At 39.0% G+C, this 24,892-nt stretch overlaps 1 long non-coding RNA gene across 2 annotated transcripts in view; it reads left to right on the top strand.

The window, feature by feature from the left end:
- The first annotated feature begins 2,512 nt into the window (after positions 1-2,512).
- LOC147340227 (uncharacterized) overlaps positions 2,513-24,892 on the top strand; it is a 50,815-nt gene continuing 28,435 nt past the window's right edge. The window contains exons 1-5 of one of the 2 annotated variants that reach the window (XR_015158462.1): positions 2,513-2,792; positions 9,813-9,904; positions 10,757-10,850; positions 11,182-11,245; positions 23,662-23,701. This is a non-coding gene — a long non-coding RNA (uncharacterized LOC147340227). Of the gene's footprint in view, positions 2,793-9,812; positions 9,905-10,756; positions 10,851-11,181; positions 11,246-23,661; positions 23,702-24,892 lie in introns of those variants that run through there. The other variant, XR_015158461.1, reaches the window with a different exon arrangement.

Raw genomic sequence — 24,892 nt, 5'->3', positions numbered from 1 at the left:
TTCCACCTGCCCCCACAATTGCAGTGCTGCAATAAACAGGTATACATGTTTACTTGGGCACATTTGGGGGAGTTGCTCCAAGGTGGATACTGACAAGTGTAACTTAGAGTTGTTGGGTAGACGCATAATTAGCTTTGTTACATATGATCAGTTTGTTCCCCAAATCACACATCTGAAGGCTCTTATAGCTTCAGATCCTTACCCATAGTGTTTTCAGACTTTTAGGCCTGTTATTAATATATGTGTGCCTGTTTCTGTGCTCTGTATTCCCCGTCTCATGGCAGATTAATTTATCTTTGCACTAATAACAATACTTTTAATTACTATAGCTTCATAATAGGTTTTAACATCTGAAAGCAAATTTTCCCTTCTCTCTTTAAGATTGCCTTGGCTATTCTTTTCCAATGAGTCAACTCTTTGCATGAGGTGGCCAAAGTACTGGAGTTTCAGCTTTAGCATCATTCCTTCCAAAGAAATCCCAGGGCTGATCTCCTTCAGAATGGACTGGTTGGATCTCCTTGCAGCCCAAGGGACTCTCAAGAGTCTTCTCCAACACCACAGTTCAAAAGCATCAATTCTTCGGTGCTCAGCCTTCTTCACAGTCCAACTCTCACATCCATACATGACCACAGGAAAAACCATAGCCTTGACTAGACGAACCTTTGTTGGCAAAGTAATGTCTCTGCTTTTGAATATGCTATCTAGGTTGGTCATAACTTTTCTTCCAAGGAGTAAGCGTCTTTTAATTTCCTGGCTGCAGTCACCATCTGCAGTGATTTTGGAGCCCAGAAAAATAAAGACTCTGATGCTGGGAGGGATTGGGGGCAAGAGGAGAAGGAGACTGCAGAGGATGAGATGGCTGGATGGCATCACTGACTCGATGGACGTGAGTCTCAGTGAACTCTGGGAGCTCGTGATGGACAGGGAGGCCTGGTGTGCTGCGATTCATGGGGTCCCAAAGAGTCAGACACGATTGAGCGACTGATCTGAATCTGATCTGATCTGGCTATTCTTGGTCCTCTATCTTTCTTAATGAATTTTAAGTTGAGATTGTTGCATTCCATGTAAGATCCTGTTGAGATTTTGACTGAAATTACATTGAATTTACGGGTTAGTGTGGGCATACTTTATATCTTTATGATGCTGAGAATTTCCATCTATAAGTATGTATTTCTGATTTTGTTAGACTTATTTCAAAGAACTTTAGGTTCTATTGCTATCTTAAATGTTATCTTTTTAAAAATTACATTTTATAATTTTTGATGATAGTAGAGAAGGGGGAAATTGCTTTTATATTTGAGATTTATACTCAACAACTTTGTTGAACAATCTCATTAGTTCTAATAGTTTGTTAATCCCATATACATAATCATATCATCTGCAAGTGACAACAGTCTTGTTTCTAACATATTTTAATTATTTTTCTTCTTTTAATTTACTGGCAAGAATCACTAATACGATATTAAATAAAATAGTGATATGGGTTTGTTTTCTTGTTCTTAAGTTTAAAGGAAGTATCTATAATGTTTCATGTAACAGTCAAGATTAAATCAGAGGAGCAGAACCATTAGAAGATAAGTATTTGTTACAGGGATTTGACCTTACACAATTGTAGAAGCTGTAAGACCACTGTCCTCCCAACTTGAAGTCTAGGGGCAGACAGTGGGGAAGGGAAGATGGATGCCGAGTGGGGAAAGATCAAAGACAACACTGAACCCACAAGCCCAAGCAGGAGCTCACAAGGGCAGACTGAAATCTCTTATCAGTTCTTTTTTTTCTTTCTTCCTTTTTAAAAAATTGAGGTACAATTGATATATAATATTATATAAGTTTCAGGTCTACATAGTGATTCTCAATTTTTAAAGATTATTCTTCTTTTATATTTATTATAAGATATTGGCTATATTCCCTGTGGTGTACAAGATATCCTTGTAGCTTATTTATTTTAATACATAGTAATTTATACCTCTTAATCTCCTACCTCTATCATGCCCTTCCCACTTCCCTCTCCCCACTGGTAACCACTAGTATGTTCTCCGGCCCTGTGAGTCAGTTTTTGTTGTTGTTGTTATATTCATTAGTTTGTTTTATTATCTTGATTTCACAAATAAGTGATATCATACAGCATTTTTTTTCTCTGACTTATTTCACTTAATATAATACCCTTGAGAGAGTCATTTCCTAGGCAGGTTGATAAGGAGTCTAGGGGTCCCCAAGGAGAGAGGGGTCTGGAATTCTCAAGGAGGAAGAAAAGACAAACCTTTTTTTCCTTCTCCACATTCCTTAGGATTATATAACAATAATGTATCCTGCCTGAGGACAGTCTCTGGATTAAACCTTCTGGCTAATTCTGTTATCTTAAAGTGTAAATTATGGGAGTAGACCTGGTCTTTGCAAGGATTATATAACAATAATGTATCCTACCTGAAGACAGTCTCTGGATTAAACCTTCTGGCTAATTCTGTAATCTTAAAATGTAAATTATGGGAGTAGGTCTGGTGAGGTCTTTTCAACCTCCAGACATTCTTTGGATTCATTGGAGAGTATATAACTTCATTGCTAACTCTAGCAAGGGGGTACTCTTTCTGCCCTCTTCTGATACCTATGTCAGAAGCTTTCTCTATCTCCTTTATACTTTAATGAAACTTTATTACACAAAAGCTCTGAGCAATCAAGCCTCGTCTCTGGCCCCGGATTGAATTCTTCTCCTCTGGGGGCCGAGAATCCCGGTGTCTTCGTGTGATTCAACAACAACCTTTCACCCTCTAAGTCCATCCATGATGCTGCAAATGGTAAAATTTCGTTCTTTTTCAGGGCTGAGTAGTATTTCATTGTGTATATATACCATGTCTTCTTTATCCATTCATCTTTTTATGGGTGCTTAGATTGCTTCCATATTTTGGCTATTGTAGATAATGCTCCTATGAACACTGGGGTGCATGTGTCTTTTCAAATTAGTGTTTTCATTTTCTTCCAGCATATGCCCAGAGGTGGGATTGCTGATCATATGGTAGTTTTATTTTTAGTTTTTTTGAGGAAGCTCTATACTGTTTTCCACAATGGCTGCACCAATTTACATTCCCACCAACAGTGTAGGAGGGTTCCCTTTTCTCCACATCTTCGCCAACATTTGCTATTTGTGGTCTTTTTGATGATAGCCATTCTGGCAGGTGTGAGGTGATATCTCATTGTGGTTTTGATTAGCATTTCTGTAATGAGTAATGATGTCGAACATCTTTTCATGTGCCTGTTGGCTATCTGTATGTCTGCTTTGGAAAATGTCTCTTCAAGTCTTCTGTCCATTTTTTCATGGTTTTTTTTTTTTTTTTTTAATGTTGAGTTGTATGAGCTATTTATATGTTTTGGATATTAACCCCTTATCAATCATATCAGTTGGAAATATTTTCTCTCATTTAGGAGGTTGTCTTTTGTTTTGTTGATGGTTTCCTTTGCTATACAAAAGCTTTGAAGTTTAATTAGATCCCATTTGGTTACTTTTGCTTTTGTATCCTTTGTCTTAGGAGACAAATTCAAAAAAGTGATGCTGTGATTTATGTCAAAGTGTATTCTGCAACCTGTGTCAGTTCTTGACCCTGATGGAGTAAAATAAATAGTTATGAGTATTTTTTCCTTATTTTAATGTATATAAGTTTACATATATTTTTGTTTTCTTTCCCTCTGGGTCTTAGTTATTAGGGAGCTCAGACCTCTCTCATCCATCCTATAGTGGCCTTTATTATTGACATAGCTTTGGTCTCCCTTGTTTTCTCAGTGTTTCCCTATTATTGAATTTGTCTCTTTTTGTTAAACAATTCATATATTTTGGGGGTGAAAGAGTTACAGTAGAAATTAAATAATGATTCTAGTAGTGACCAGCTTGTGGAATGCTCACTTATTTTCCTTTTTCTATAATATAGATTTATAGTGGTGCTACATATTTTTTTCCTTTGGAACATATTATACATAATAACAATGACAGTGGCTGAATGAGTTTTTTTTTTTTTTTCCTAAAGAGGCTTTAACAATAATGGTTCAATCAGAGAAGCAGAACCACAGGGAATGAATATATTTACATGTATGGATTTGTTACAGGGATTTAATCTTATGCAATCATAGAAGCTGGTAAAATAGACTCTTTAAAGTTGTCTTCACATCTCATGCTGGAAATTCAAGTTCATAGGGCAAGCAGTTGGTAAGGGAAGGTGGATGAAAAGCAGGGGAGTGCAAGAACAAGTCAGAACCACAAACACAGGCTGGAGCCCATGAGAACAGACTGAAGCCCATGTTAGTTCTTGTTGCCACTGATCTTGATGGAGCACTTGCTGCCACTGCATCACACCAACAAGATGAGCCACAAGACAAGTGACAACATGTGTGAATCACAAAATGGCTACCATTTCACTTCTGCCCTTCAAATCTCACCCATGGGTTTCACTGGAAACATACAGGAAGGGGAACACTGGGAAATGCAATTCAACTTAGCCAAGTTGACAAATGACAAACCCACCACGAAGCATTTGTTTTTGATTTTAAATCAGCTTTGTTGAGGTGTAATTTACAATGACATGAACCTATTTTAAGCCTATTTAAAGCATATAATTTGATGCAGTTTGACAATTGTTACAGAGTTATGTACATGCAACCAGTAACAAGCATCACAATCAGGATATAGAATACTTCCATCCCCTGCAAAAGTTCCCTCCTGCCTCTTTGCAGTTAATTCCTCTCTCACCTTCAGCTCCAGGCAACCATTGATCTGTTTTCTGTCAATATAGATTAGATTTGACAGTTCTAAAATTCTATGTTAATGGAATCATACAGAATTGTACTGTCTTGTGTCTGGTTATTTTCACTCGGTCTAAGAATTTTGAGATTTATGTATGCTACTGTATGTATCAATAGTTCATCCTTTTTATGGCTGAGTAGTAGTCCACGCCATGGATATATCACAATTTGCTTATCCATTCTCCTGTTAATGAACATTAGAGGTGTTTACATTATTTAGCTATCGTGAATAGTCATTGCATACATTCATGTATCAGTCATTGTATTGAATTATTCCTTCTCTTGTATAAACGCCTAGAAGTAGAATTCCTGGTCTATTTAAATATTTTGCCCATTTTTCAATGTGGTTTGTTTTTCTTCTTACAATTGAGTTGAAAGAGTTCTATGTGTTCTGGATGCAAGTTCTTTGTCAGACATATGCAATCATTAATATTTCCCACTAACTTGTGGCTTGAATTTTTATTTTTTTTAAGATATGTTTCAGACAGCAGTTTTAAATTTTGATTAAGCCCAATTTATCTTTTTTTTTGGGGGGGGGGTTAGTGCTTTTGTTGGAGAAGGCAATGGCACCCCACTCCAGTACTCTTGCCTGGAAAATCCCATGGATGGAGGACCTGGTGGGCTGCAGTCCATGGGGTCGCTAGGAGTAGGACACGACTGAGCGACTTCACTTTCACTTTTCACTTTCATGCATTGGAGAAGGAGATGGCAACCCACTCCAGTGTTCTTGCCTTGAGAATCCCAGGGATGGGGGAGCCTGGTGGGCTGCCGTCCATGGGATCACACAGAGTCGGACACGACTGAAGCGACTTAGCAGTAGCAGCAGTGCTTTTGTGTCCTAAGACATCTTTCCTACCCAAAGTACACAAATATTTTGTGTTTTTCTTGTTGTTGTTGTTTTTGAAGTGCAGCTTAGGGCATTGGGAGGGATAGAACCCAAGCCCCTGGCAGTGGAAGTGCAGAGTCCTAACCACTGGACTGCCAGGTTATTCCCTCTTACATTCTATTCCATATGTTTTGTAGGTTAACTTTCATATTTAGATCCATCATCCCTTTGACTCTTTATTTGGTGAGCACTGAGATCTGTTTTTCAAAATATGGATACCTAGGACAGGGAAGCCTGGCATGCTGCAGTCCATAGGGTCACGAAGAGTCGGACACGACTTAGTGACTGAACAACAACTGTTCCAGGATTACTTTGTCTCCTTTTCCAAAGATCACTTGATCATATACACGTGGGTCTCTTTCTGGACTCCCTATTCTGTTTCATTAATGCATATGTCTGTCCTCAGGCCAATATTTAACTGTTTTGATGACTGTAGCTTTAGCATAAGTCCTGTAAGACCTTCAAATTTGTTCTTCTTTTCCAAAATTGTTTTGGATACTCTTGGTCCTTTTACATTTTCACATAAATTTTATAATCGTTTATCATTTCTAATAAAGAACCTGCTAGGATTTTAACTGAGAGTGCATTGAATAGCTATAGCAATTTGGGGAGAATTTACATCTTAACACTATTGAATGTTCCAAACCATAGTCATTTTTGTATTGTTCTATTTTTAATTTAAATTAATTGTCTTAATTTCTCGCAACTATACTTTATCATTTTCAGTGTAAAAGTTTTGCACATTTTGTTAAATCTACCTTATTTCTTTGTTGCCATTTGTAAATTGTATTTTTTAACATTTCAGTTTCTAATTGTTTATTGATGGTCAGTGATCTTTATTCTTGTTTTTATCATTTCTTCATTTCTTTGAATTTAGATTGTTCTTCTTTTTCTAGCTTCTTATAGTGGAAACTTAGATAATTGACTTTGAACCCTTCTTTTTTCTAAAATAAGCATCATGCCTATAGATTTTTTTCTCTAAGCAATGCTTTTACAGCATCCCCCACATTTTTTCTTTTTTTTTAATTGACATATAGTTGATTTACAGCATTATATTAGTTTCAGGTGTAATAGCATAGTGATTCAGAATTTTTATAAATTATACTCCATTTAAAGTTATTGCAAAATAATGGTTGTAATTTCCTGTGCTGTACAATATATCTGTGCTGTTTATTTTATATATAGTAGTTTATATTTCTTAATCCCCTACTCCTATCTTGCCCCTTCCCACTTCCTTTCCCCACTGGTATCTACTAGTTTGTTTTGTGTATCTGTGAGTCTGTTTCTGTTTTGTTATATACATTCATTTATTTTTTATATTTCACATATAAGTAATAACATAGTATTTGTCTTTCTTTCTCTGACTTGTTTCACTAAGCATAATACTCTCTAGGTCAACCCAGTTGCAAATGGCCAGTATCTCAAAACTTGATATTTTTACTTTTATTCATTTTGAATTCTTAAAAATGTCTTCTTTAACCCATTGGTTTCTTAAAAGTATATTTTTAGTGTCCAAATATTTGGAAACTTTTTCAGTTATCTTTCTATCACTGATTGCTAATTTTATTTCATTGTGGTCATAGGACACACACTATGATTCCAATCCATTTAAGTTTATTGACACTTTTTTTATGGCATAGCATATAATCTACCTTGATAACTCTTTCATGTGTACTTGAAAAGGAATGTATATTCTGTTGTTGTTGAGTAGAGCATTCTATAAATGTCAATTATGTCAAGTTGGTCGATGGCATTTAAGTCTTCTATATCCTTACTTATTTTCTGTCTATTTGATCTATTAATTATTATTGAGAAAGGAGTGTTGAAATCTTGACTAACAGCTGTAGATTTGTCTATTTCTTCTTAAAATTTCCTCAGGTTCTGTTTCAACTCTTTTGAAGTTCTGATGTTTGGTGCATATTCATTTAGGATGTATGTCTTCTTGAAAAATTGACCCCTTTATCATTATGAAACATTCCTCTTCATCTCTGGTAACTTTTTTTTTTTGGCTTCCTTTTCAGCAAGGATCTGTTTGTAGTAAACTCTCTCAGTGTGTTGGAAAATATCTTGATTAAATGATGATTAAGTTGGATATTGAATTCCAACCTCACAGCTGTCATCTCTCAGCCCTGTGAAGATGTTATTCCATTATCTTCTGGCCTGTAATGTTCCTGTTGCAATGCTTCTTCTGGTGTTGTTTTTTTAAAATGCTCTGTTATTTCTCACTGATGGCTTTTAAGATTTTCTATTTCACTTTGGTATGTTGATGTTTCTTTACAATGTGTCTAGGTTTGGGTTTGTTTTTTATTTTTCTTGCTTGATGTGGATGTAATTTTTTAAATTGAGGTTTAAGACTTTAATGAATACAGAAAAAAAAATTATCAGCCATTATATCTTAAAATACTGACTCTCCATAACCCTCTTATCCTCACAGTTTTTCTATTCTTTCCTTAGGGAATTCCCTTTAGCTATATAGTTGACTATCTAATTCTATCCTTGATACTCATAATCTCTTTTTCATATACTCCATAATTCATATATTCTATCTTTTTATCTAGCTGTGTTGCATTTTGAGTAAATTCTTCAGATATATTCTCCAGAGTGTTTAGTAATTCTCTACAGCAATGTTTAATTTAAAAGTTCAAAGTTCATTGAGTTTTAAATTTCAGTAATTGTGTCTTTAAATTCTAGGAGATTAGTTTGGTTCAAAATATGCTTGTTATGTTTAAAATAGTGACTTGTTTTTATGGATTACAATCCTGGCTTTATGTCTTTACTTTTTAAACATACTTATTTTATTCTCTGTATTAGGCTATCCTCTGTATTAGGTTATTCTAGTACCTGAAGTATATTAGAGAGATAGATGTGCTATGTATGTGCCCACTTTTACTCACAGTGAAGTCTTTCTCTCTTATGTCTTATAATTTGAAATTTAAACTTCACATCAGTGAAGCTTTATCTGTGTGATACTATCCATCTCAGATTTGGGATATAGGTCTCCAAAACATTTTTGCATTTGTTTCTCCCAGGCAACAGAGACTTGGAAGAATTTTTTTTTTCTTTTCTATTTTTTTTTAAAACATTGAAGTGTAGTTGATTTGCAATATTATGTTAGTTTCAGGTGTAGAACAAAGTGATTCAGTTACAAACATATATATATATATATATTCTTTTTCATATCTTTTGCATTCTGGTTTATCATGGATATTGAACATAGTTCCCTGTGTTATACAGTGGGACCTTATTGTTTATCCATTCTACATATAAAAGTTTGTATCTGCTAACCCCAAACTTCCAATCCATTTGTCCCCTCCTTTCTTCCTCCTTGGTAACCACAAATCTCTGTGGTTCTCTGTGTCTCTGAGTCTGTTTCTTTTTCATCAGTCAGTTCAGTCGTTCAGTCATGTCTGACTCTTTGCGAACCCATGGACTGCAGCACGCCAGGTTTCCCTGTCCATCACCAACTCCCAGAGCTTGCTCAAACTCATGTCCATTAAGTCAGTCATGCCATCCAACCATCTCATCCTCTGTCATCCCTTTCTTCTCCTGCCTTCAATCTTTCCAGGCATCAAGGTCTTTTCAAATGAGTCAGTTTTTCGCATCAGGTGGCCAAAGTATTGGAGTTTCAGCTTCAGTAACAGTCTTTCCAAAGAATATTCAGGAATGATTTCCTTTAGGATGGACTGGTTGGATCTCCTCTCTGTCCAAGGGACTCTCAAGAGTCTTCTCCAACACCATAGTTCAAAAGCATCAATTCTTTGGTGCTCAGCTTTCTTTATAGTCCAACTCTCACATCCAAACATGACTGATATGTTCATTTGTGTTGTATTTTAGATTCTACATATAAGTGATATCACTTGATGTTTGTCTTTCGCTTCCTGACTTACTTCACTTAGTATGATAATCTCTAGGTCCATTCACGTAGCTGCAAATGGCATTATTTTGTTCTTTTTTATGTCTGAGTAGTATTCCATCATATACATGTACCACACCTTCTTTATCCATTAATCTGTTGATGGACATTTAGGTTGTTTCTATATCCTGGCTATTGTGAGTAGTGCTGCTATGAACATAGGGCTGTGAGACTGGGAAGAATTTTTATGTTAATTTTTCTTTTTGGTATTTCTGGACCATGATGAAGCACAGGGTTATATATTCTTTAAGGAAGACTTTTTCCTACCCAGAGGCCAAGAAAAGAAAGAAAGACTCTTCATTGTCAGTTTGCTCCAGCAGGTGGGTTTTTTCCTTTCCTTCCTTTTACTAATGGTTCATCCCTTCAAGGACCTGGATTTATGTAGAACAGAATAATTCCAATTCCTTGACTTATGTCAGTCAAAGGAATTCATTATGCAGTTAAACCATCGTTCAATCAAGAGCGCTACATAAAAACATTTACAGGCAAACACCAACAAATTTACCATTAACAAATCATTGCTGACGCAAAAAGCAAAGCAGTTTCATGAGGAAGAAAGAGCTGAAGAAAGATATAAGAATTTCATTGGAAAGCATGAGAAAAAAGGAATTTGTAAAAATATAAGTAAAGCTAAATAAGAAATTCAACATATTTTAGTGATAATTAAGGGGACATCAAAATATAATGGAACTGAAATATAAGAGGATAAGAACATGTAAAATGCAGAAGATCCTATTAAGTAAGACTGGAATGGAGCAGAAAAAATAATCAGAATTGGTTTAAACATCCAGAAAAGTTTATATTCCCATTAACAATAAATCCAGGGATAGATGGCACTGGGGTGGGTTAAATTAAGGACCCCTCAGTGCCATCAAGGACCCGGATCTTTCATCTTCTCTTATACCCATATTAATGTTAAAACCCAACCCATTTTCCAGATCTTGTCTATCTTTAGAGCTCTCTTTTTTCCATCTGTCTGAAGATCTCCATTTCTCATCTGGAAGCACTTTTCCTGTGCATCTATATATATATTTTTTCTCCCCAAATTGGAATCATACTGTACATAACTTTGGTTATCTGTCTTTTCAAAAATATTCATTGTGAAAATGTTTGGCATTAAACATTAGAAAACCTTTGATTTCATTTTTCTTTCTTTTTCTTTTGGCTGTGAGGCACTGTATGCGGGATCTTAGTTCCTGGACTGGGGTTGACTCCCTGCCCCCTGCATTGGAAACATGGAGTCTTTACCACTGGATCACCAAGAAGGTCCCTATTTTCCATTTTTTGAATGGCTAATTTGAAATTGTGAAAAGAATCCTTAAAAAACTTTGACTCAAGCTACAGTTTAAAGTAGTTTATTCTCATCTGTTCACTCAAATAAAAATAAAGGAAGAAATGTCCACCTTCAGAAGGTGGAGGGTTAAGAGAATAAAACAAGTTGGTGAACGCTCCCACATGGAGGGGAGAAATAGAAATCAGGAAAATCTGTTTTTGCTTAGCTAAAGTGATTTAATAGTCATTAGAGATTAGGAATCTGATGTTAGTATTTTTATATTTTTATTATGATATGATTTATCTTTGTATTTCTTCTTTTCAGGATTGCACAAGAATATTCAGTAAGAGTGGCTTTATTTAATAATTCTGAAACACTTTGTTTATCGGTGAGTTCTTCCCCTATGGTATTTTAACTAAAGACCTATCTAGGAAAGATATTAGAAACATGCTGTGGACCTGAGTTTTTTGGGGGATGGTGGCCGCTGCTCTGGTTGTCTGTTCCAGAGAAGTCACGTGGGTCATTTGATGCCGTGAAAACAGCCCCATCTTTCTGAGTGTATTGTCACCATGAGAAGAATGGCCTTTTAAGCATCTTTTTTTCTCTTAAAAAAAAAAAAAAAGACACCAAAGGTGAAGGCATTTCTACAGATATATGGGGAAATAAATGTGGTTTATACAAGCCATGGGATATATCAGTCTTTAAAAGGAAGGAATTTCTGATGCATGCTACAACATGGATGAACCTTGACGACATTATGTTAGGTAAAATAATCTAGTCACAAAAGAATACAGGGCTTCTCAAGTGGCACTAGTGGTAAAGAACCCACCTGCCAATGCAGGAGATGTAAGAGACACGGGTTTGATTCCTGGGTCAGGAAGATGCCCTGGAAAAGGGCATGGCAACACAATCCAGTATTCTTGCCTGGAGAATCCCATGGACAGGGAAGCCCGGCAGGCTACAGTCCATAGCGTCACAGAGTCAGATACAACTGAAGTGGCTTAGAACACACATACACATACTTACAAAAGAATAAATATGATGTGAGTACAAATGTGGTAGCACTTACATGAGGTTCAACCTGTTCAGTGACTCAGTCATATCTGACTGTTTGCAACCCCACGGACTGCAGCACGCCAGGCTTCCCTGTCCATCACCAGCTCCTGGAGTTTGCTCAAACTCATGTCCATTGAGTAGGTGATGTACTTAAGGTCATCAAAATCATAGCAGAAAGCAGAATGGTGGCTGCCAGGGGCTGGGGAGGGGAAAGTGGAAGGAGTTGTTTAACGGGCACAGAGTTTCAGATTTGCAAGATGAAAATTTTCTGGAGGGCAACAAAGTGAATACATTAGCATTACTGAACTGTACATTTAAGAAGTTTTCTTTTTAGAAAAACTATACAACTCATTATTGATATGCCTTGTAACTGTTTAAGTTTATTGTCAAATTTGGGGAATCATCTATCAAATTTCTTCTAAATATGAGGGAGGTGGGAGGGGGGTTCAGGATGAACTGTACATTTAAAACCATTTAAAAATGATTAAAATGACCAATTTTATGTTATGTGTATTTTACCACAATTAAAGATTTTTTGATTTCCAATTTGAATAGGTAATACATACATGTGGCACCAAAATCAGAAGGTACAAAAGGGTATAAGTGCTTTACTTGTTTCCCAGTCTTGTTACCTGTCCTACAACCATCCAGCCTATCTCCCCTTGGACATGAATTGATAGTACTTTCTTGTGTTTCCTTCATAGGTATTCTATGATTCATTCTTTTGAATAGCTGTGTGGTATGTTATTGTACAAGCTTTCCTGGTGGTTCAGATGGTAAAGAATCTACCTGCAATGCAGGAAATGCAGGTTTGATCACTGGGTCAGGAAAATCCTCAGAAGGGAATGGTTACCCACTCCAGTATTCTTGCCTGGAGAATCTCATGGGCAAAGGAGCTTGGGTTGTAGAGTTGGACACAACTGAAACGACTGAGCACACAGCACATTTTCTTGTACATGTGCACTATATTTTTACCATTCCCCTGATAGTGATCATTTAGTTATTTTTAGCTTGAAATCTCATCTTCCAATAAAAAACGCACACTCCATTATACATTTATTTAATTTATCATTTGTATTTTAAATTTACCCATTTTGATAGCATATATTCACAAGATTCGAAAATCAGAAAGCTTAAGAGGGTAAACATTAAAATGTTTCCCTGTCATTGCTGTCTCCCAGGTCAACATATGTCCTTCTGGACTGGTCATTTACCTGCTTCACAAATCCATTCACTGCCCTTTGCTCAGCTCTGTACTGCAGGAAACTACATTTCCCAGACTCTCTTACCTGATGGCTATGGGTAGCTTCAGGCAATGGGAGGAGAAAGTGAAAGTGAAAGTGAAAGTCACTCAGTCATGTCCGACTCTTTGCGACCCCATGGACCATACAGTCCATAGAATTCTCAAGGCCAGAATACTAGGGTGGGTAGCCTTTCCCTTCTCTAGGGGATCTTCCCAACCCAGGGATCAAACCCAGGTCCCCCTCATTGCAGGTGGATTCTTTACCAGCTGAGCCATAAGGAAAACCCAAGAACACTGGAGTGGGTAACCTATCCCTTCTCCAGGAGATCTTCCTGACCCAGGAATCCAACCGGGGTCTCCTGCAATGGAAGGAGGGACACTGGTAAAGACTGGAGAGTGGGAGGAGGGCAGAGCCAATGTGTTTTTCTCTCCCCTCCTACTTGAGCAGAACTTCCTGCAGTTGCTGCAACTTCTTTTTGGCTTTGCCTCCTACACTGTGGTCAGAGAGTGAGTCAGCCTCACCGTCTGTGGTCCCAGCTCCCTCTGGGCAGTCCCCACCATGGTTCTACTACTGCTGCATTGGCCCAGCTTCTCAGATCTGCTAACACCACTTCCTCCCTGGTTCTCCCCAGCCCCATGAATAGTAGACATATTTTGCTATTAATAACTTCTGGGCTACCTTATAGTCTCTTATTAAGCATCTTAACTCTTTTTTTTTTTAAACCTGTGTAACCAGTTTAAAGTATTAAAATTCCCCTGAATGAAATCCCTAGAGCAATTTCTCAGACTGGGACCCTGACTTACAATCACTCCTGAAAACAGATAAAATGATCAGTTTCTTATGTGGGTCCTTCCAGAGTTATTTAATGTACGTATGAGCAAATTATATCTATTCTATCCCTCCCATATTTTTTAACAAGTGATAAAATACATACTATTCTGCACTTTGCTTTTTTTTCACTTAGCAATAATGCTGGAATTTGTTCTTTATAAGATTCCAAAGATCTTCCTCATTCCTTTTGATTCATCATGTGGATTTACTGTAATTAAATAAATTGTTGAACACAGCCATGCCCATTTACATATGTATTATCTACTACTGCTTTCACACCAGCCCCTTATTTATGGATATTTAGGCTATTTATGATTTCCTGCTATTATAAATATTTCTGCCATGAATAACTTTAAACTATACCATACCATATGGGCTGGAGATAAAACTCAAGAACCAGAATTGCTGGGTCAGTGAATATGTGAGTTTGAGAACTTTTTAAGCATAAAAGTTCAAAAATATATATGGGAGCAGAACTTCAAGGGTTCCAGGGAAATAGTGTGTTAAAATTCATCTTTTAGTTGTATTTTGCATATGAAAACATAGTCAGAATAATTTATCATGGAACAACACAATTAAACATTATGAAATGTTCTTTTAAGTTAACTGTTTTTTAAAAAATCCTTCATGTATCAACCAAGTGAAGGCAAAAGGGCAGGCCTCTATAATTACCTTGAATTTTTCAGAAAACTTAAGTATTACTAGGTTAACGGAGTTTTGGAGCTCTGTTGGATTCTCTTGACTGTGAATTGGTACCGTGATTTTCCACTGAGGATGTCCAATTTGCCTATTGAATGATCTTTTTAAAAATCTCTGAACATAGGAAAACTACTGTAAGTCTCTTCCCTGGGGAGATTGTGATGGTTGCATGGAGAGAGTGAGCCAGAGGACAGGTTCTAAAAGTAATTAAGGGCACAAATTGGTTTGACTTAAAAGCGTCATGTAGATTTTCCATCTTAATATTCTATTATTGAAAGCTTTGCATTCTTTGCCCTCTTCAAGGAATTGTATGGAGTGGCCCAGGACCTATTTCTGCCAGTTAAATGGTAAACCCTGGGATCAATGTAATTTCTGGTGACAAAATTAAGTATGAGAAAAAGTACCCTCACTGAATATATACAATCAGTGACTTGGTTGTAAAATCTTTTCTCTAAAGGGCAGAGGGTATATATTTTAGGTGGTATGGACCATGTAGTTTCTGTTGCAACTACTCAACTCTGCTCTTTTAGTGCTAAAGTAGCTATAGATAACACATAAATGATTGAGTATGGCTGTGCTCCAATAAAACTTTATCTCCAAAAAAGGGCTGGTGGCAGGATTTTGCCAGAGGGCTGTAGTCTTGCCCACCTATGCCATAGAGTCAAATCAATGTTCTCACAGTGCACTAGCCACCTAATCTGTGGGGTGCTTGGTACTCTGGCTCTCCCTACCTGAGCTGAGCTCTCCGATGGGATTGCTGTGATATCTGAAATGATTTTCCCTGGTGACAACCTGGCTGTGCTCTTTCCTTAGCTCAGAAGTCTTTTGGATTGAGAGTGAGTGAAGTAGCTGTCGTGTCCGACTCTTTGCAACCCCATGGACTGTAGCCTACCAGGCTCCTCGCTCCATGGGATTCTCCAGGCAAGAGTACTGGAGTGGGTTGCCATTTCCTTCTCCAGGGGATCTTCCTGATCCAGGGATTGAACCTGGGTATCCCGCATTCCAGGCAGATACTTTAACCTCTGAGCCACCAGGGAAGAGTAAGTGAAGCCAAATCTGGCCTCTGTACCCCAACACTGAATTAAATCTTGGACATAGAGATTTTGGTGTAGAAGGGATACCTTTATTGCTTTGCTAGGCAAAGGGGGCGACAACAGGCTAATGTCCTCACTTGGAGAGGGTAGTGAGGAGTTTTATAGTAATGGTTCAAAGGGGGCATGATCAGCTCATGGATATTCTTCCTACTGGTTGATGGTGAGGGAGTGGGGAGTCAGCAAGATCAACCTGATTCCAACCGGTCTGGGGTCAATGTGCTTATGGGCAGCATAGAGTTAACTTCTCCAACCTGTTGGGGGTTTCTGTATCAGAAAATAATTTAAAGCTATTGCTATGTATATCCCTTAAGGGAGAACCAGGACTCTGCCCTACTGCTGTACTACTATTCCTCTTACTGCTCTTCCCTGATCTCACATCCCCTCCCTTCTCTAGTTAGCAACTTTTTGAATCTGCCTATTGGAACTCTGGGAAGATCAACGGGACTGAATAAAGCCTACTTCCCATTATCAAGAAATGGGAGGACTTTCCTGGTGATCCAGTGGCTAAGACTCCACGCTTGCAATGCAGGGGTCCCAGGTGTGATTCCTGGTTAGGGAACTAGATCCCACATGATGCAACTAAGACTTCATATGCCACAACTTAAGATTCAAGTTAAAAAAAAATGGGGGACATAGAAAGGCCTTTGTGCCCAGGAGCCCCACAAGGTCCTGCTTGGTTTCATAAGTGCACAAGATATGTTGATATGATATCCTTCAATGAATTTAGGGATCTGCTGAAACAATGTCATTCATGACAGCATTAGAGAATGAGAGAACAAGAGTAACAAATGGTGTCATTGGTCCCTGGGGCAGATGGCTTGCAAACATGGCTGCCAGCAATCCCTCCCATTCTTACACAGGTTTGCTGCACCTCTCATCAGGATGTGAGATCTATTTCCCTCCACTTGAAAATGAACTAAACTTGGGACTTACTTTGGCCAATAGAATATGGTAGAAGTGACATGGTGCCAATTCCAAGCCTAGGCCTTAAGAAACTTGGCAACTTTAGCTTTTGCTCTCTTGGAAACCAGCTGTTATGGACAGAAACTTAGAGCAGACTTCTGAATGACGAGCGACAACTTGAAAGAGAGAGAGACAAAGGTCAGGTGGAGAAGAACTCAAGTGTACAGTAGTCACTCCTGCTACCCAAGCTGAGGCACCGGACATGTGAGTGAGGCCACATTCCAGCTCCAGCCCAGTTCCCAGCTCAATGTAGCCACATGACCCACCCCAGACAATATCACACAGAGCAAAGATGTATTGTCTCTGCCAGTCTCCAGCTGGATTGCAGAACTGGGAGCAAATGAACAGTTGCTGTTTTAAGTCACTGAATTGGAGGATGGTTTATTATGCAGCAATAGTTCCCTTGACCCCGTGACCCAACAGCAAGGGATTTCCTGGCCTGAAACTCTCCTGACTCTTAACTTTCTGTCTTCTACATCATCTGTAATTAGCAACTCCTTAATCTGGCTTCCAAGGCTCTCCACTGCCTGGCTTTTACTTACTTCATCACTATTTCTGGCTGCTCCACTGCAACAAACTTTTTTCTAGATATTAGGAGAACTGTCTATGGAGACAGACAGCCTCTAGCTGTATGACCTTGGTCAAGTTGCTTAACCTGTCTGTGCTTAGTTTCTTCATATGGAAGAGAAGTAACAATAATCCCTACTTCATGTGGGGTGATGGTGTATATTAATATGTTAATACATGTAAATGTATTAGAACATGCCTGACACTATGGTGTATACGATTTTGGTAGCCTTTGCTAGTATACTCCCTCCTGCCAAGGTGATCCTCTCTGCTCCTCTTTCTTTTTCTCTTCTTTCATTCTCTCTCCATCCTGGAGCCCCACCTTCTATGTGGAGCCCCCTGATGCAATACCTCTCATATCTAAGTCTTCCTTCTCCAATTTCTTTCCTGGGACACTAATAAGACATTCAGGCTTTGAGTTTATGTGGTCTCTGAACCTTCTGAAGATCCTTCTGCTTCTTGAGGGAAGGAATTATTGTATAAAGGTAAACAATTTCAGTGCTGCCCCTGCAGTGTATGCAAATTTTTTGAAATTGTTGCAGGAAGGCGGGACACCTTCCAGGGCCTGAGAGTGGGCTCTTGTCTAACACTCGGAAATGAATTGTCAAAGGAGATACATGAGCTGACAAAGCAAGAGACTTTATTGGAAAGGGGAGCCCAAGGTGGAGTGCAGTAGGGTAAGGCAACGCAGGAGGACTACTCTGTCGTGTGGCTCACAGTCTTGGGTTCTATAGTGATGGGGTTACTTTCTGGGCTTTCTTTGGCCAATCATTCTAACTCAGGGTCCTTCCTGGTGGCATGCATATTGATCAGCCAAGATGGATGCCAGTGAGAAAGAATCTGGGAGGTGGTAGGACATGTGGTATTTCCTTTTGACCTTTCCCAATTCTTCTGGTTGGTGGTGGCTTGTTAGTTCCGTGTTCCTTACTAGGACCTCCTGTTGTAAAATAACTCATGCAAATGGTTACTATGATGCCTTACATGCTTCCTGAGAAACCTGTACGCAGGTCAAGAAGCAAGTTGGAACTGGACATGGAACAACAGACTGGTTCCAAATTGGGAAAGGCTGTACATTGCCACCCTGCTTATTTAACTTCTATGCAGAGTACATCATGTGAAATGCCTGGCTAGATGAATTACAAACTAGAATCAAGATTACTAGGAGAAATACGAATAACCTCAGATATGCAGATGATACCACTCTAATGGCAGAAAGTGAAGAGGAACTAAAGAGCCTCTTGATGAAGGTGAAAGAGGAGAGTGAAAAAGCTGGCTTAAAACTCAACATTCAAAAAATGAAGATTATGGCATCCGATCCCATCACATCATGGCAAATAGATAGGGAAACAATGGAAACAGTGACAGACTGTATTTTCTTGGGCTCCAAAATCACTGCAGATGGTGACTGCAGCCATGAAATTAAGACACATACTTCTTGGAAGGAAAGTTATGACAAACCTAGACAGCATATTAAAAAGCAAAGACATCACTTTGCCAACAAAGGTCCGTCTAGTCAAAGCTATGGTTTTTCCAGTAATCATGTATGGATGTGAGAGTTGGACCATAAACAAGGCTGAGGACAAAGAATTGATGCTTTTGAACTGTGGTGTTGGAGAAGACTCCTGAGAGTCCCTTGGATAGCAAGGAGATCAAACCAGTCCATCCTAAAGGAAATCAACAGTGAATATTCATTGGAAGGACTGACAGTGAAGCTGAAGCTCCAATACTTTGGCCACCTGATGCACAGAGATGACTCATTGGAAAAGAGCCTTATGCTGGGAAAGATTGAGGGCAGGAGGAGAAGGGGACAACAGGATGAGATGGTTGGATGGCATCATTGACTCAATGGACATGAGTTTGAGTAAACTCCAGGTTCTAGTGAAGGACAGGGAAGCCTGGCATGCTGTAGTCCATGGGGTCGCAAAGAGTCAGACATGACTGTGACTTATCAACAACAAGCCAAGAAACAATATTGCAGCCTTGGGGCAGGGTCCTTCAAGGGATATACATAACGATACCTTTGAGCTATTTTGCAGATACTGAAATCCCTTCTGGTGGGAGAAGTTAACTCTATGCTGCCCACAAGCACAGTAAACCCCAGACAGGTTGGAACCAGAAGGTTGATGATGCTGACTCCCACTTACCTCAGCACCAACCAATCAGAAGAACGTCCATATGCTGAAAGTGAAACTGAGTACGGCCCTGTGGAGCTCCCACGCAAGACTTCAGCCATTTTGACCTTCCTTGAGTTCCAAAGGGCAGATTACAAAATCAAGAGAGAAGCTGCCAAGAAACCACCTGAGGCAAGATTAAAGGAACAGGTCATCTAATCTTTAGGAGAATAACCATCCGAGATGAGGTTAAGGGAGTGGAAGCCCTGCTCACACAGTAATCTTGTCAGAGACCCCACAGTCTCACCCATTATAAAAACCCTCGAGTTCTCTGGGGTGGAGACACATAGTTTTTTGAGGCAGAAGCCTGGTGTGTCTCTGTTTGCCTGTCAAAGCAATAAAAACTATCCTTTTCTACCTCATCCAAAACTCTGTCTCTGATCTTTTATTTGGCACCCATGTACAGAGAAGTTGAGATTTCAATGACAATCACACCCTTTTTGAACCATTACTATGAAACTTCTCACTACCCTCTCCAGGGAGGGACATGTGGTTTTGAGGGCATGAGTCTGCTGTGGCCCTTCCTTGCCTGGCAAAGCAGTAAAGCTGTTCTTTTCTACTTCACCCAAAATTCTGTCTCTGAGATTCAGTCTGATACAGAGGTCAAATTTTGGCTACACCAGCAGGAAACAAAACGCATCCTCTAATTAATAGAATCTGAGGAGTGTTCAGTAAGCCAATTTTTGACAAACGTATGGGACAGGGAGTAGGACCATCACAAGGTAGAGTAGTTCTCTGAGGCTATGAATAGTGGTGAGTGTATACCTCCTCTGGGCCCAAAGGGACAAGGAAAGAGAGAGACAGTTGAAGGGAACACAATCTTATTTATTCAGCTGTACCACTTGACTTGTGGAATCTTTGTTCCCTGACTAGGGATTGAACCTGAGCCCTCAGCAGTGAGAGCGCAGAGTCTCACTACTGGACCACCAGGGAAGTCCCAAGTGGAACACAATCTTGGGTCAAGGGACCCAGTTAACCCAAGGCAACCCTGTGAGAAGAGTGCCAGGGTACCATCAGGGCTTTCGCCCTCTGATTTTCTGGTGCTGCTTATGTGCTTCCCATTGGAAGCCAGACAACAATGGTGCCACTGATGTGCTCCATTCAGGTCAGCCTCCTGGGTGGAGAGCAGGGGGAAAGGGTGGAGAGAGATATCCTCATATCACAATAACATTTCTTAGGGGATTTCCATCTATCAACTTGGAGATTTTTTAAATGTTCATCTATAAACTTTACACATTTATGGTTTTTCTTGGTGAGAAGTCAACCATCTAATATCTGTGTAGGTATTCCATGACCTCCAATTTGTATCATTGGTTAACCAGCTGGTATAGAATTTGAGGGGAGAAAAAGAAAATTATTATAATATCTGCTTTGGAAAGATGTCATGAGGATACATCTGCTGCAGAAACGTTGGACTAGTCACTGCCTTTTTCCTTTAATTTTTTAAACTGTTACCAAGACATGTTTCATTATTATGTGTTTATGCTGGCAGAGCTTCAAATGTGAAAATTCATTTCTAAGCAGTTCTTTGAAATATTTGGATATTTGCTTCAAACTTTTTGTCATGCCTTCAATTGATTAAAATTTAATTTTAAAGAGTCTGTGCATGGTGTGCTGAATTTGCAATCCTTCATCAGACTTTTAAAGATCATGTCTACACAATAAGAAAAATGGCCTGTCTGTTCAGTGAAATCAAATCAACTTACAGGGGAAAAAAAAAATCACCACGGTATAGCTATTGTGCAGCATCCTGTGTGTGAAAAACAGCTCTTGGGTTGACCATAATTTTTATTTTCCTCGCAGTGGGTTTTGGCACTACTGGGCATAGCTTAGCCAAATCTCTTTCCTGCCCACCATTAAGGGCTTCTGTCTTCCACTTCTCTTCTATTACTTTCCTTATACACTGTGAGTTTAGACCTTCGCTCTGAACTGTATATTCTGGAAATATAGAATCTTGGAGTTGAAAGTGCCATTAATAGCCACCCCATTCCTTCTCCTTCCTGGTGTGCACTCTCTGTGTAAAGTCTCTGACAGATGGCCACCAGCCTGTGTTTGAACATCATCTGAGACAAGGAACCCTCTCCTTTGCAAGGCAGCTTGTCGCAGTGTGGGTGAACTCCTACTGTCATCTTTCCATTGAGCTGAAACTTGCTTTCCTCTAATTTTCAGACATTAGAGAGAGGCAGTAGAAGGCAGTGGTTAAATTCCCAGGTTCTGGGCCAGTTCATAGTTCACATTCTGGCTCCCTCCCTTACTATCTGTGTGCCCTTGCATAAATTATTTAACTTCCTCATCCAGTTTATTTCTCTAGGGCTCACAGGACAGTGGTGGCTTAGCATTACATCAAATTTGCTAGGTTGGAACTGAGATTCCTTGAATTCTCTTCCTTGGCTGGAAGAGTTCTGGGCTAGAGCTGCTTAATCTACAAGAGAAATTGGAGGGCAGAGTGAGGTAAGAAGAGTGTAGGGCCAGTTTCCCGGTATTGTTACAGACCTTCTGGTTTGAGTCATTCATGCGCGTCAGGACTAGACCTGCAGCTCATCCAGGTCTTGCCAGATCTTCTCCTTCAGCATCTCAGAATTCTGGACCAACTCTGTGTGCAATTCCATGGCAAAGTGTGCCAGCTCTTTGGCAAGTCCCCTGCATCGTCAAAGATGGAGGGTTAGAGATCAACAAAGGTTTCAATGTGAGATCACTATTGCCAATTTGACTTTTCTTTTTTTAAATATATTTATTTGTCTGGCTGTGCTGGGTCTTAGTTGTGGCATGCAGGATCTAGTTCCCTGACCAGGAATTGAACTCAGGCCCCGTGCAATGGAAGGGTGTAGTCTTAACCACTTGACCACCAGTAAAGTCCCAATTTGACTTTTTAAAAAAACCTATTTTTTGTTTGTAATTTGACTGCACCAGGTCTTAGTTGCAGCATGCAGGATCTTCGATCTTCATTGTGGCATGCAAATTCTTAGTTGTGGCATGTGGGATCTAGTTCCCTGACCAGGGATCAAACCCAGGCCCCCTGCATTGGGAGGTCAGAGTCTTGGCCACTGGACCACCAGGGAAGGCCCCACCAATATGTTCTGATGAGAGACAGGTGTGGATTTCAGCTCCTTCTTGCTCTTCCCGCTCCTTCAAGCCACCTTCCCTTCTCCACTGCTGGCCAGGCTGACTTCAGGCCCGCCATCAGATACAGAAGTAAGAGCTATACATAGGCGATACAGCTCCCATGACAATAAGGTCTTATCCCAAGAATAAATCTCTTATATTACTTACAGGGACTCTGCTTCTCTGATCAAACTCTAAAATACCAGTACACGGTAAGGAATCAACAAAATGACATATGTCAATCACTTAGCAGATTGCTTGGAACATAAATAAGTACCCAGAATCTGAAAACCTATATTATTCATCTTCATGGAATTACCAACTCCATTCTCCAGGACATTACAGAATGCATTTGGTTCCTCTTCCACCTGACAATGAATCTACATATTTAAATCCATATTTTTGAGGACTTTTATACACAGAATGCTCTGTCAAGTGAAACTTTATAAGAGATACTGACTAAATATCTGGATTTAGATACATCATCTCATTTAATCTTCAAAAAAACTTTAGGAATTTTATAGATGAGACTGCTATCCAGGTGACAAGGTGACATATAGAGGGGAATGTCAATCTATGTTAATTACCTAGGCTAGGGAAACTCTTGGACTATCTACAGTTTGTTGGGATTTATATTAATATTTGATTTTTTAAACTTACATTTTCTGTTTTCCTCAAAGTGCTAAATTTAGATCGAGAATATTGTTAGTTATGCTATTTATAAATCTTGTAATTGCTATAAAAAATAAGGGCAATTACATTCATTTGTTCTCTGATTAATAGTCAACACAAGTCGAAAAGGTTATGTTCACTTTAAACAATCTCATTTATAAACTTACTTAATTCCCCTTTTAAAACTATTCTCATATATTTAACATATTTGAACTTGTAAAACCCTTCAAATGCCTGACAAGGCATAAGTATAATCCTAACAAATAAAATCCTACTAACTAGGTGATTAAATGACTCAGTGAAGATAATAAGCCTGGAAGTCTGTTGAATCTTGAGTTCTCTTAAACATTTCAATACTGTGTATGCACTCATTGAAATTCTCTTATACTTTTTTTAATCTGACAGATTTCCTAAAATGGCAGATTCTCTTAAACATTATAAAAAGGTGAGTTTTAATTCACACAAAAGCATTTCTATGATGGTTATTTACTTCATTGTGTATGTGTGTGTGTGTGTGTGAGTGTGTGTGTGTGTGTATTAGTTGCTTAGTCATGTCCAACTCTTTGTGACCCCATGGACTGTAGTTTGCCAGGCTTCTCTGTCCATGGCATTCTCCAGGCAAGAATACTAGAGTGAGTTGCCATTCCTTTCTCCAAGGGATCTTCCCAACTCAGGAATTGAACCCAGGTCTCCCACTTTGCAGGAAAATTCTTTACTGTCTGAGCCACTTCATTATATCATTCTAAGTTCTCCCCAGTGTTGAAAAGTCACTCAAATAAGAGTAGCAGGTTCACCATATCAGGTGAATTGAGCTGAAGTTAGAAGATGGCTTTGGCCATCAGGGTATGTTTCCTCATTAGTCAGATATTCAAGACCAAGATACAGTATTTTAGAGCTTCATGCTTCCCAGATGATTCTACCTTAGCCACCAAGTACAAAAGGAACTCTGTTCTTTATAGTCACTTGGTTCATGGGGGATTTCAATGCCACACATTTTGCTACAAAGTTTTAGCCACCTGAATTTGGCTAGCTGGAAAGCTGCAACCCCACTCAGGTGGCAGCTAACTCTTTTTGCCCCTAGTTGGGTTCTGGATTCCTTACATTTCTATCTAATCCTGTCTCTTCTCATAACTCATAGTATGAGCTGGTAGAGCTGGATTTGAACCCAAGTCTCCTTAAGCCCAGAGCTTAGGCTGTGATCCACCATGATACACTGTTTTATGGATCCCCTCATCTTTTTTTTTTTTTAAAGATAAACATTTCCTGAGACTTTTCTGGCTGTCGACTGGTTAATACACCCTGCTTTCAATGCAGGGGGTGGAGGTTTAATCCCTGGTTGGGGAACTAAGATCTGATATAACACAAGGCCCCTCTAAATAATTAAAGATAAACATTTCCTTCTAGTTATCATTTTATGAATTGTCAAGTGCCCACTCTCCCAATTTCTCTCCTCAGAACTTATCTTGGTTGTCCATATTCTTCCTAAAATGTATTATGGAAATATTACCCACCTGAGTCTATATCAGAGTGAGGAAGGTGAGTTCAAGAATCAGTCATCCAATAAGTTCTTTAAAACCCCATTGGCCCATTAACTTGTCTCCTTTTCCTCCATCCCCTTATGATACACTTGCTTTTT

This window comes from Bos grunniens, chromosome X (genome assembly GCF_055505025.1).
Source record: "Bos grunniens cultivar Pamir isolate PY7600 chromosome X, Bosgru_T2T1.0, whole genome shotgun sequence".
In the NCBI taxonomy this organism is placed as follows: Eukaryota; Metazoa; Chordata; class Mammalia; order Artiodactyla; family Bovidae; genus Bos; species Bos grunniens.
This window is presented reverse-complemented; position numbering and strand designations above follow the sequence as displayed.